This window comes from Neodiprion pinetum, chromosome 6 (genome assembly GCF_021155775.2).
Source record: "Neodiprion pinetum isolate iyNeoPine1 chromosome 6, iyNeoPine1.2, whole genome shotgun sequence".
NCBI classification, from domain to species: domain Eukaryota; kingdom Metazoa; phylum Arthropoda; class Insecta; order Hymenoptera; family Diprionidae; genus Neodiprion; species Neodiprion pinetum.
In genome coordinates, this window is record NC_060237.1 from 30794497 (window position 1) to 30808573 (window position 14077).

At 45.4% G+C, this 14077-nt stretch overlaps 1 long non-coding RNA gene across 1 annotated transcript; it reads right to left on the minus strand.

Moving 5' to 3' along the window:
• Positions 1 to 12125: 12125 nt before the first annotated feature.
• Positions 12126 to 13963, minus strand: LOC138191139 (uncharacterized). The gene is made up of 2 exons (XR_011177451.1): positions 13777 to 13963; positions 12126 to 13121 (listed from the first exon to the last, which is right to left on the minus strand). It is a non-coding gene; the product is annotated as an uncharacterized lncRNA (long non-coding RNA).
• Between the last annotated feature and the right edge of the window lie 114 nt (positions 13964 to 14077).

Here is a 14077-nt window from a genome sequence, read left to right on the forward strand (position 1 = left end):
CAACGGAAAGAAAGAACGCAATATGCACCAGGGGTCGGTCCGTCTCTCGTCCCCGTCAACTTGATGACTCGCCACGTCCCTCCATATAATTCCTCCCCTTTCTCCTAGGTTTACCATGGAACGTGGCTTCTGTTCTTCTTATCCTGACCCTGACCTCAGTGCATAGTGCAAACGGTTTACGACGTGCTGGTATTAAGAATTGAGGAATCAAGGCATGTCGGGTGCCCGCGGTACAGTTCCGTTCGCGGTACTCAGGCCGAGGCTAGGCGTCATAAAAGTGAGTCGGCAAAGCCTGGGGTTCCGTTAACCAGGTGGTGAAAGCTCGATCCGCGGAGAAGGTGCCAGGTCCTCTAGTCCGTGGAGCACGCCGCGCGCCGACTGCAGTGTGGGAAGAACCGACGTGGCCACACCGAGAGCGATGAGTCCATTGTCCCCGACGACGGTGCTCAGAAATAGCCGGTCCCGTCCTCCCGTCCGCGAAGCGGAAGTCTAGCGGTTCCAGAAGAACGCCTCACTCACCACCGGGAAACCCTTATGCTTCGGCAGTCCTTGCGAACGGAACGTAACGTGTGTGATTCGAAAGTATCCGTAACGAAAATACGATGATAATGAGAAAGAGACTCGTCGGTCTGCGTCGGGAAGCCGCAGCGACGATACAACGTCTTATAAGCTTACTTTTCTCTGCTTCTCTGCATCTTACTCCGAATGGAATTTCCGGGTGTCAAGAACGTAGTCGTAGAAATTTGTCGAAAGATTTCAATCCCACGTGACGGAACGGTACGTTGGGTTCGGTAGCAATTGGCGATGGACCCCTGCCGAGTGAGACCGGGTCTTAATTCGTCTGAACTGTCACGGTCGGACAGTGGAGCGCTCATAACTCTGCACCCTGGTCTAGTCTAAACACATTTAACATTGGCTCAAGTTTCCACTGATGTGAGATGCATGGGAACGTGACGGTCTCGACAGAGACGTACGTACGCGGCGACGGTGAGTTCAATTAAAGCCTCTCTCGCTCCGTGTTCTCAAGCGTCAAGATCGCGGCCGTCCGGTGGATTAGATCGGATCCTGATAACCGTGCAGTTATGCATTGTTGTCGACAGTTAATGCCGACGTATTTAACGGCGGAAGGAATTAATGAATAAGAGAGTTGCAGCAGCTACAACCGTGAGGCACTGCAGGAAGCTGCGAGAAATCAGAGACGGCCATAAAGTCCGTATGATTCACGCGACGAACGAACGAACGAACGAACGCTTCCGGCCTCGCTACTGGACGAGGAGGAAGTGACGTCGGTGCAATGCCGTTACCGCCGAGATATGTAACTGGTTTTTGGTTCCTGCCTTGTTTGTTTATTATTGGCACATTCGACGCCCGGTCCATTACCACGTCGGCGAGAGCTTTGCTCCCAGTTTGAAAACCGAAAGAGTAAGAAATGAGAGGAACAGGATGTGGGCAATAATAGAGACAGGTATTTTCAATTAATTGCAAAGCGAACATGGTAAATCGCTCGACGCATAATCGGTTTGAAAATTATTCCTAGACGGATAATAGGCGGTCACGTCTGAGCGGATATACATATTCTCCGATATCGCGTGCAAGATTTAATATCCACTGCACCTGCGCAGAGCACGGCATGTCTAGCCCTTGAGCCAAGGGCGTTACAGTTTCTCTGAAGAACTGGATTGCATCGGAAAGACGCACAATGGAAAGACGTAGATTCAAGGCGAGAGGACCAATGGATTTCGATCTTATATTTTGGAGATAATCTTGGTGTCTGACTGATCGGGAACGAAACATCGAAACGCCATTATTCGTATGATCCTGCTGGATGCTGCAAGGCATATTCCTTCAGGACTATTTGATTTTCGAATGCAGCTCACGACCCTCACGCCACGATCCACGTGGTAAGCGTTTGAAGGGGGTTTGATTAAACGGTCGGGCAGTAAACGCCACAAGGAAACACTGTTCAATCAAAATGGAAAGAAAGTTACGAGGCGCCGCTTTGTGCTTAAAGCTTTACCGCGCGTGAGTTCACGGGGGGTATAAATGCCTACGGTCATAGCACCCTTGGCGATCATCCAGCAAGCCGGCGTCCCGTTTTTCCGTCTTTCTCTTTCCCGCTTTCCTACCAAAGTTATATTTCCATACCTCTCCCTCTTTCGCGAAGATCAACGTCGCTGCCGCCTTCAGGCACCGAGTCTCTTCGACTCCGGTTTCATTTCGCATCGGCCAAAAGGCTGCGGCTTCCTGGAGGACCAGTTGTTACGTACCACGAAATGCGTCGTTAAAGGTACGCAACGTAATCCTCGGATTCTCCGTTTACTCAATGGTGAGCTAACGTATTGATTTAAAAATTCATTTATTCGAATCATGATTAATTATTGCCAGAGTCAACGGTGTGCGGAAATTCGTCCTTGAATGTAGGGATAAAATACCGATGCTTTCAGAGTCTTGTTCACAGTTACTACAGAGAAATTACAACAGGTAGCTCCGTATAGTTTCACGTGATATAAAAAGTTATTTACGAGCTTTTGCAAATGCGCGCGATAACGCGCGGCAGCCGCAATCATCACTGCAGACCGAACTGAAATACCGAGGGCTTTCAAAGTTGTTTGCTCACCGCGAAATCACTTATTGGAATACGTAAAACGAGTTTGGCAAGAGCGGGATCGGTTTTACACCTTCGCTCGTGTAATACCCAGCATAACAAATCATCGCTCGATAGTCCCGCTACGCTCCCAAGAACATCGAGCTGCATACCGTGCAGGCGCTGCAGGACTTCCGTGCCTCAAATCAAACCCGCAAACGTCTCTTTTTGTCGTTTCATTCGATCTGGATGTAATTTAAAGGACTTGTGTACGGTAGGAAGGACAATGGATTAAATTCATCGATGGTTTCGTTCCACGTTTTTCGCCAGAAAAGTTGAAAAAGAGAAGGAGAGGCACACTTTCACCGACGACGACGGCATGTTTCAGTATTTTCAGACACGCGCGGATATAAAGCAGCGCAGCACTAAAACCGAGTCTGTATAAACCGATAAATCACAAAGTGCGACCTGTAGAATTTATTTTCAAGTGCCAGGAGTGTATGGGTATAAGGAAAGCGAAGAGAATGGTGCACGGAGGCGATCCGGCGACATTAATCTTTCCAGGAAATCGAACCTCGAGGGTCTTGATAGTATCGACGACGGAACCTCGCGGGGTTATCGGGATGTGTAAATGGGACCGAGTGATTCTCTATTCTGGTTTAATCGTCGTCTAGACGAGCGAGACGTTAACTGCGGCCCGATCCGGGAGCGGAACGAGACTGGTTGTGTCCACAATCGGGTGAAATCAAATCCATCCGCGTGCACGAAAGCGTTGCGGAGCCTCGACTAGGTTCCCCGACTTATGGTTCTCCGCACCCACGTGTCTCCGAATGCATTGATAAGTTTGTACAAGCGCGAGGGTGGCCCGGGCTAAATTTAGCGACACCGCTATCCGCGTCTCTCTCGCACTTTTTTCCCCTCCAGCTCTCTCGCTTCCCCGGCGCAGTTGTCACCGTGGTCGAAAAAGGTTTGGCGCCGTCGTCGTTCGAGAGCCGCCTACCGTCCCGCAAAGATTATACCGAAGGTGCGTTGCCCCGGTTGCAACACGATCCGCCGCCCCCGGGGACGGCGGGAAATCCTCACCTGGCGCAGACGAAGAGGAGGAAATCTCGCTGGGCGAAACGACGCCGGTAACGAAGTTCCTCGAACTTGAGACCGCGGTCTAGACGCCCGGTCTAATTGACGATCGTTCGCGAAAGGCGAAAGGCTGGCTATATTCGTTCCCGGTTCGACGGCGTGCCGCGTTCGGCCGAACAAGTTTGGGTAAAAATACACGGACTAGACGAAGAGACGGACCCTGGACTCACTCCGGGGTGCAGAAGGAATTTCGGTGCGCGCCGAAGCTTCCTGCAGCGACGCGACGCGATCCGACTCGCGGTCAATTCGGCCAAAGCTGCGATCGGAGCCCCGGGAACGTCCGCAGGATACCGACGAGCCAGACTCTCGAGAGTCTAAAGCACGCGAGAGATTCCCGCATCGGTGGTTGCGGCCTACTTATACCGTACACGACGATAATTACCCGAGAGAAAATGAGAGCCGATAGTAAGTAGGTGTGCGTATGTACGGAGGGGTGTGTTAGGTTGCGGGCTATTTTTGTGTGTATACGCTACTGCATTCTTTAAATCTGTGACTTTTCTTTTTCGACCTTTTATTTTATACCGAGAACCTTTATATTCCCCTTTATATAACCCCGGCGATCCTACCGAGCCGACCAATTATAGAACGTTGGTAAGAAACGGATTCCACGTGGAATTTACAACGATTTAAAGAATGGGATAAAAGTATCGCGAGTAGAGGTTGTTTCGATGTATCGATGAAACACCGCCTGCGGGGAGAGAAGTTGTAACAACGATACCGACTGCAGACCGTAGAGGTAATATTGGCAAAAATTAACGTTCAATCTCGTTTTCTAAGTCTCTGATAAGTATAATTATATACTCGGAAAACGGAGGGCCGAAGAAAGGATCGAAGGAAGGTTGAGGATGACAGGTTCCGGTTTTCATAAAGATACAATCATGTACATCGCTACGGATACACGTCGTGCCGGATTCGGAGAAAAATTGAAAAGAGGCTCAACGACACGACGGAAAATCGCGAATGCAAAAGAATGATCCGTCGGACAATCACCTCACACTCGTCACCGCGCATACCTAACGATGAAATTGAAACAATTAAAGTTAGCGCAAAGTAACGTGAGAGCAACAAACGGACCCCCCATGAAAACAGGATACATTCGCGTGATGAATGTTTCACGCTGTGAAAGTTTTCATCCAACAAACATCCTTTTTAACTATTCAGTGAAAAAAAAAACACATGTTTTTCAAATATCCGTTCGACCGTACAATTGAATATTCCATCCTCGCGAGCACCGCATTCAGACCAATTTTAATAAATAATACTGAAATAATATCGATACTTATACTATACGATTACCGATTACAGATTCGAAATTTATCAGCCATTAGTGCACGCTAGGCTGTATGAGAAAAAAAACATCAATTATTTCTTTTTTTAAAATTCAAGTTGAAAATATTGTTGGAAATGACGAAAAAAATATGCTGTCCAAGTTTCAGCTCTTCATATTCTATAATATTTAAAGCTGCCTCGTCGCTATTTTTTATTTCCCGTGTAAATGACACGGGAAATAAATTTTGTTTTTTTTCACACTTTGCAACTTTATAACTCGCCAACGTATCGGTGTACCGATAAGACCAGAATATATTTTCGTATCTAATCTACTCTTTAAAAAGTTATTTAAAGTCCTTAAATACCTTTTGACCTTAGATAACAGACCTTTCGTGCAGACCGTTCAATTCCTTAAAAAAAATACGTTCTGATCTTATCAGTACACTAATGCGTTTACGAGTTCCAAAACTTCAAAATTTCAAGAAAACAAAATTTCCCGCGTCATTTAAATGGGAAACAGAAAATTGCGATGGTGCACCTCTAAATATAAATATTAAAGAGCTGAAACTTGGAAGGCATATTTTTGTCATCGTTCGGAAAAATATTTTCGACTCGAATTTCGAAGAAAAAAGTGAAGAAAATGGTCGATTTTCTATATCCGCAGTCCAGCGCACAGTGTTGCATATATAGGTCTATGAATGAAACGGTGAGACTGCCGGCTGTTTACCGTTCGGCTTGGAAGCCGAGTCGCCCCCCGCGGGTTTCGTGCGCCATGTTCCCCGGCGCCGCCCCGTAACGCGTTCCACTTCCTGGGGAAAGAGCCGAGTCATCGAGCAGCAGCGGCTCGGGCACCGTAAGTCAGACCTCAGAGCAACGATTGACAGCTGCTGGCTGGTGGCGCGCGTCAAGGGGCCCGCGTAGCGCAGAGTAGGTACCTAGACCAAAAGTACACAAGAGCCACCCCAGCACCGACCGAGTTGAACGAACTCGAGCCGCGGGGGTTTCCATCCATTCGGTTGGGTGACTGTCCCTCGGTTCCACAACATCGGGCGAAGGCGAAAAGGAGGCTGCGCTAGGGGAAAGGAAAGCGAAGATGGGGCGGCGGTATGCGGCTTGGGTGACGACTGGGTGCCGGTTGGGAGCTCGCAGGAGTCGAAGAGGGCGAGTGTTGGGTGCTGCGGCGGTTCCAAAAATAGGCGGGTCGCTATGCTCGCGGCATGGCAGACAGATAAAGACTCGGAGAAGGACGCCCGCGGGTTATACCCTCGACGCTGAGCCGGTGCGACGAGGAGATGTAGAGGAGAGACCCGCGCCGCTAGGCCCGGATGGATAGGAAGCTGGAGAAAGCTGGAGGAAGCTCTATTTCCGGTCCAAAGCCCCGCCGAGTACGGAGCGTTGCGATGTGAGGCCGAAAAATTTTAGAATCTATAGATCAATTTTCGTCCGGGTATGGAATCTGTAGACGTGGGGGGACGCCGTGAGGCTGAAGTTGGCAACGTTGGCGTAACGAAACATCAGGGAAAAAATTGTTTCAATTTCAGACATTCCTGAAGGTACGAAGTAACGATTTTTCTTAAACATTCAGCATCGTTACAGTAACGTTACTAACTACATCGTCATCGGATGCCTAGGATCATCTCGCTATTATTACTCCAAGGAAAGCATCCGCGTTGTTACTTAGAAAAAATTGTAACTACAGACTTTTCGCAGAATAACTCTGACAGTCATTCGCCCAGTAGGTTAATGAGAAACACGCGAGGTTTCACTGAAGAAAATATCGAATACTAAGTGTATCGAGACGGCAAATTTTGTTACGTCTTCGGCTTGTAATTGCAGTTCTTCTCACCCAAATCATCGTTGATGATACGATTATAAACACTTTTTCAAAAGGAAGGCCGCAGGGCGGCGGGCGGGGGATGAACGTTGGAATAACGAAAGAAACTCACACGTGACACGAGGAGTGGAGGGAAGATAATATCTTCAGCGTGTGCCGCTACACGCATATGTACGATGCAGATATTTTTCTTTCAACCCCATAATTCAACGCGTCGAGGAAATCTACTCCCTATAGCTGGTCTACGGCGAGACGCGTGCCCGCCACTCAGTAATTTTTTCCCTCGTGCCCTCAGTCAACGGGTTGGCGCGATTTACGAACCCAACCCCCTGAGGTCAGCCCCCCAGGTCTAACGATAACTCGACTATAACTCCGAGGGGTTTAAACTTAGCTCGCGTATCGCGAGGCGCGCGTCGTTCGAGGTTTCGGGGTAGGTTTTAAGACCCCGGAAGGAACGCTTTGTTTCCACCGTAATGGCCGTTCTGTCACCACTTCCCTCTTAGTTTAGCCCCGGGGTCGAGGGTCGCGACCCTCCCTCGCATGGCAGCCAAGAAAAAATTGCGTTATTAGATGGGCGCTATGTAAATGTAGGTGTCCGCGCGACGTATAGAACACTAGAGTAACCGCCTGTCGGAAGGATGATTATAACAGCCGCCGAGTGGTGAAAATCGCTTTTCAAAAGTTGCCGAAGTTCCGAAACATCACCGAATATCACCTGATATTTGTCACCCAATCTCCCTATACGAATATCCGCTTCGTTTTCGACACAAATATACTCCGCTAGAATGATCCTTGTACGATTTGAATACACGTATAATTATAATTATAATTCATATATCATTAGAAATTTTTCCACCACGAGAGATTCTCCGTCGGTGACGTTGGTGATGCAGGAAGTGAAAAGAAGTACAAAAGTGGCAGTTGAGAAGAAAGCGGTTCACCGAGAAGGATGGAGGTGGGGAGGAGGAGGAGGAGGAGGACGAGGGAGACGAAGAAGTACGAGTTCTTAAAACACTTCTTCAAGAATTGTATCTCTCTCTGTCCGCCCTTCCGTCGTACAGCGTTACGCGCGGCGTCTGTAATTTTAGAACCGGTATCCATGGCACATAGGTGCGTTATATCTACCTACAGGAGGAGCGAGTATGCATACCTACGCGAAGGAGAGTCGACAACGCGGCGATAACATCCGCGGAGCGATTAGTGGGCCAAGTGCATCGGGACCCCCATTATTGTACCCATACGAATATCGCGGGGTCATCGCTGCAGATTTGCGCGAAGTGATTAACGATCGACGTAAAATGATGATTACTGAGCTCGGTACGCAGGTTTCCGTGCGTGGAAACAAATTTATGCCGTCTTCCAACTTCCGTAGAGCCACAGAAGAGACCTGCCGGATATCCGTTCTCTACTCTCTTTACTTCCTTCCTGCATTAGCTCCGCGCGTTACGTTCTTCGGGCTAATTACGTCCTCCGCGGTTATCCTGCGGTGGGTCCGAAATGAGAACAAGGCATAAAATACAAAGCGTCTCTACCAGCGAGTACCAGGGTCGCAAGTAAACCCCTTTCACCCAAGTTTACTATGTATTAAACTTTCGATTTCGATTTCCGAATCGACGAACAAACCATGTCCGTTTGCAGAATAAAATAAAAACATTTATCACAAATTTCGTATACATCTGAACGATTGTTTCAAAATCCCGTGCGTTTAGAGTGTGTCGAAGAGGGCGGGGAAGTTGGAATAAAAATAAAGAGAAGGAAAAATTGCGAAGCGAAAGCAAAGGCAAAGTAATCAGGACACTGCAATCGTAATAAGTTTCTCATCCTGATCCCTCGAGCTTTGGCATCACTTTTTGACTGAACCGCGTCGACCGAGGAAATAATTGATCACTGAACGGATATTGTGACTCGTAACTTTCGAGTACTAAGAGTCGCCACGGTCAGCCGGGGCTGAGAACCTGTCGAGAAGTAGTACGACCGGTAGATTATAGTTGCGAGGTATAATGTTAAATGGCAAACTTTCCATAATCTGTAAATCGCCGTAGATATATCAGCGAGCGATCGGCAACCGGTCTACGTGTCGTCAAATGAGATGGAAATTCATCGTTGCCTTATAACGATCGGAATTCACTGATGAATTCGAGTGCGCAAAAATTCCCTAAACGTATAATAGTCGAACTGCGGTATAAATTATTTTAAATTATAAAAAAAACGTTCGAAATTACACCGAGAAAGTAACATATTTTCTATAGCACTCATGCCGCACTTTTGGATCTTATTTCGATCCGACCGAGATGAGAAATAAGAATTATGGGGGCTAAGAAGACGGTTTTGTAAGCCGGAGAAATTTAAGAGATTCACACGCGCGACACCTGCGACAGAAAATATAGGAGTCGAGCAGTTATAAAAAGTAAAAGTATACGTGTTATATGTGGGTATAATATGAGGAAGAAATACAAGAGGAATAAAAGGAGAGTTTAGTGCACTCACCTCGAAATAGCCTCGAAATAGTCGTGTGTCCTCCTCTCTTGTCTCGCGTTCTTCGCACGTCCGTCCGTCAGTCCGTTCGTTCGTTGTCCGTAGTCGTCTAGTAACCTTCTTTCTTTACTCTATTTATTTGTTGATCTATTTTCCCGAGCGTCGACTTTGCATAACACTTCACGTATTGCACACTTCACACTAATTATCTAAAATTTGTTAACCGAATGACGGACTTTTACGGAGCTGCACGCTGAGTGCCCTTGCCGTTCTACGAATGTACGGTGTTGCGTATATACTATATAAAACACATAGAATATATTAGGAACGATAGAAAGAGGAAGATGGATAATAAATAAATAAATAAATCAGTATATACCGATACTGATTGAAAAACAATGCGTATAGTAAGTAGAATGATTACGAGCTTAAAGTTTAATACCTAATGTATATTGTACGGCCATGAACTGCGGCACAAATAATTACGACGGATCAAGTTGAATAAATAAATAAAACTATACGCGTATAAGATATGCCTATAAGTATGCGTGACGAAGATTGTAGAAAAATTCAATTTTATCTTATCGTGAAATATATCTGTCGGGTTTTTTTACGATTGAGGATGAATTTCACTTCAGTCGTTTGATTCGTATCCGATCCGTAATTATATAAAATTTAATTCATAATTTTGGCGTCGACGAAGGAAATCTTTTAACTCTTCTTCCGAATCGCGTCGAGTGTTCTTCTCTCCTCAACGTCAAGAACTCGAGCCCGCGGTGTTAAGCGTAAGCGTGATCTTGGGTGTCAGCGATGCGGACGGCGTCCCTTGATCTTCAAAACTCGGAGCTCCTCGCCGTCGCGACGCCGTAAGCTACGCATCCACCGGAGCACTGCGACGAACCCGACTGACTGACGTCGACTGCAAGCTTCGCCGGTGCCCGTTTCTGCGCTTGCCCTCAAAAATCTCGTCACTCGATCCCAAAAACACGGCCTGCAGAGGAACGCGGCACCGTCGTCGGAACGTCGGGACGCCCGGCGTCGCGTCTACCAGTCGAGCGTAAATTTTCCCTTTTCGACATTATTCGACTGACGGAATGAGCCGCTTCACCGTCGTTAGAAACACGAATACGCACCTTCTCACCATCTCAAAGATGCTACTGCTGCTGATTCAGCCTCCCTGCGTCTTCGATTCCGGCTAATGATAGCGGCGACGAATCTCAGTTCGTGTAATATCTTTATTCTAAATGTTTTTTTCGAGATTATTAATGGTGACAAAATTCAGGAAAATGCTCCCCCAATCATAAAATTAATATGACGAAATCAGTGTATGCACCCAGGAAACGTTGAATTCTGTACCTCAATGCTTAATTATTAAACACCGACTCGACAAATGCAAAAAGCAAATTTAATGGATTAAGCCTAATTTACCAACGATCCTCATTGCAAGAAGTCGAATGAAGAAGTTTACCTTGCATATCGCGAATTGTGATAATCACATCACAGAAATGCTTCGTACGACCTTTTCGTCGGCTGACTGATCGTCTCGTTTACGGAGTCAGCTCGATACTGATCTTGCGCCTGGACTACCTGAGCGAATCGGACCAAAAAAAAATTTCAACAAAGATCAGACCCATATCCATTTAAAAATGCATATTTTTGCAGCGATAAAACTGCAGCCAGCAAAAAAAAAACTCAAAATATCTCCCAGTCAATGCATCTAATGCATTTATGAAAATCTTCTTCGGTACAGCGAATTTTGAAAATCATTCAAAAAACGCAAAGCACGCAGAAACGTATAGATAGAATTTTGACGTTCAAGGGTGATGACCTAAGGAGCTAGTCGTTCCGGCACCCATAGGGGTCCTCGATTGTTTTTCCTGTAGGTATAGGCATGTACAATTGTTTATAAAACGTAGCTATAGACAGGGAAGGGAGCACCTCGCGCAACGAGGGGAATCAGGGGGGTTCTCGTCCCCCGTGCAGCCCGGCTTTGACCCGGGTTCGAAAATAGGGAGGATCGCAGATTACGGCCTAGGGTGCAACAACCTCTGGGCGTCGTCTCCCCATGCCCTTCTCGGTGTATGGTATATCCGGCGGAACCACCCTCCCGAGCCAGAGTCGACGTTTCTTTTGACTTTTCTTTGGAGCGGTGGTTCCCCCCAGCTCCGAGCAGCTTTCTTTTCGACGCTGCAGATGCACCGTCCGCACGTGTCTGTGCCCAGATTCACGTTACTCCGCCTAATCCGCCCTCGCTGACGTCACGGGGCACAAGCCGCCTCCGAAGACAACCCCTGTAAGCCGATGGATATGATTCATGATGAGAAGAATAAGTTCGGTCGATGATCCTTCTTGCACAGGTACGTAATACATGTGCAAGTTATACGTTGAAGAACCGTATTCAATTTAGGAGTAAGAAAAAAATTACGTCAAGAATAAATATTCCTTCACTTTTTACCTACTCGTATGTAAAAATGTACAGTAATTCTGTCCTTCTTTTAATTTTATAATTGTTGAATTACTTTTCATTTTTTTGCTACTCCTTGGATGTACGAAGCTGCGACGCGATTCGTCGTATGATTCGTACAATGGCAAGCAAATTTTGTTTTTGTTCAGACTAAGGTGTAATCAACAGATTTTCGATAATAATAATTGTGTAAAAAAAAAAAGAAATTTATAATCCCGGTTCCGAATATTTTTATGAATCACGTATACTCGAGTAGAATTACGTATATATTTACAATTTAATCGCAGTATATATACATATATTCATATGCAGTCACTATTAATGTGTTGATAGGATTATTATAGATTGTGAATAATGGTGTATAAGCTTTTATATTTGTTTTATTGTCACCCACAGTGCACGCGCTCGCGTGTTACTGTCTCTTGGAATAGTTATTTAATACGCACAAGCAGCGGAGAAGAAACCAGTTCCGCAAACTGGAATAAACGCTGCAGCTTGCAGGTATTTGCATTCTCGATTCCCAAGGGTTTCCGATTTCTCCGAAATCTTCATAAGTGGGGATCGAGGACTCTGAACATTTAACGAAAGTATGAAACGAAAATTTAGCTTATCGAAACGAAGTTGACGAACATTTTCAAGACATAAGCCACAGCTAAGAGTGACGGCTAAAAATAATACAAAAATGTTCCTTTAATTTTTTTCCAAAAAATATCAGGCATAATATTATAAATGACAATTGTAATAATTTATTTACTTTCGTTTTCTTTTTGTTTTTCCACTATTCGCAAGAGACAATATCACATTACCTTTATACGGTAATTTGTTAGTCCATATGTATAAAGAAAGTCTTAAATTAATGTAATAAAAAGATACATGTACAGGTGTTTAAAATCTGCCCAAGAGTACGACGTAGGCTGAATTGTATATATAATCCTTCATCGTATAATTCGGATATGTCAATCGATGCTTCCACGCTTCAATTATAGGTTTACGACGATACAAGTGTCATATTGTTAACGTATTGGATTATTAAACGTAGGTATGTTGAAAAGTAACTCATATTATATACGGATTTTATGATGCTGGGTTAGTAAGTACGAGCGTAAAATTCCACTCTTGCGATCGCGTCCGTCACTGTACCGTTTTACGTACTAATACTGACGTTAATTTACTCAGTATTACGGCGGCGAACACGAGCTCCATCGCTGTATGCGATTCGTCCCGATTAGCAGCAGTGCATGTTGACGAAATTTTGTTTATCCTTATAAATCGAACCCCAAGCGCCGTACTTTTCGTTAGCTGCCGGTTTTTTCGGCGGCTCCTGCGAAGACTGCTGCCGCACTTGCTCCTGGCCTTTCCTGTTGCGTTCGAAAAAAGAATAAAAAATCGTCAAAATATCCGGACGAAATGTTTCTGGTTACATCGCATCTAACATTTGGCTCAATCAGTTATAAAATCTATTATATTCAAGCCACTGCGGTGGCTCGGCAATACGGCGCCCAAAAGCGTAAACAGCTGATCCAGTTGGATAAATTATCCCCGAATATCACGGTATGTAAGACTTGGCACAAATTTTTCAGTGCTTATTACATCACGTTGAGTTATTACAGATTTTCAAAAACGACGTCTTCAAATGTCAATTATCCCGTACAGATCTTAAATAATCAACCGTCGTGTCACTTTCACATAATGCAAAAGAATAGATTCTTCTTTTACATTCAGCTACAGCTGTATTAATCCTCACAGTATCGGAGTCTCCGATAATCCGGTAAAATCCAGCTCGTATCCCGTTTGTATTTACGATCGTGAGAAATGTAAGATTCAAGAAGTACGCGTGTATCCGTAGAGCCTACCATCGACGCGATTCCGGATTGATCGAGAATCGAGTGGGAAGGTGAAAAACCTGATGCTCAAATCGTAAACGGAAGTCTCGGTGTTTTTATACTGATCAAGGTATTCGAAAATCGTGGAGATTGTTTATTTATTCATTTATTTATTTATTTATTTATTTACCTCACTTCCTGGTAAGGCCCCTTCACGATGGAGCTGTCAAAGTTCTTGTAGACCATTTTACCTCGTTGTTTTTACCTCGACCCCGATTACACCGATGTGATTAATTCAAGCTGTTGCGAGCGTTGCTGTGGTTGACAATTTTGCGGAAGCTCCGATGTACTATGCTTCTCGGTCGCGGAGTTCACTTCTGCGTGAAATTGTAATGCATCGAATTAGAAGCGATAAAAATGGATTTGAAGGAAAAAAAAAACAAAAAAAAAACTCGCAGATCGTAGCTTCTCAAGGTATTTAAAAATCGTTT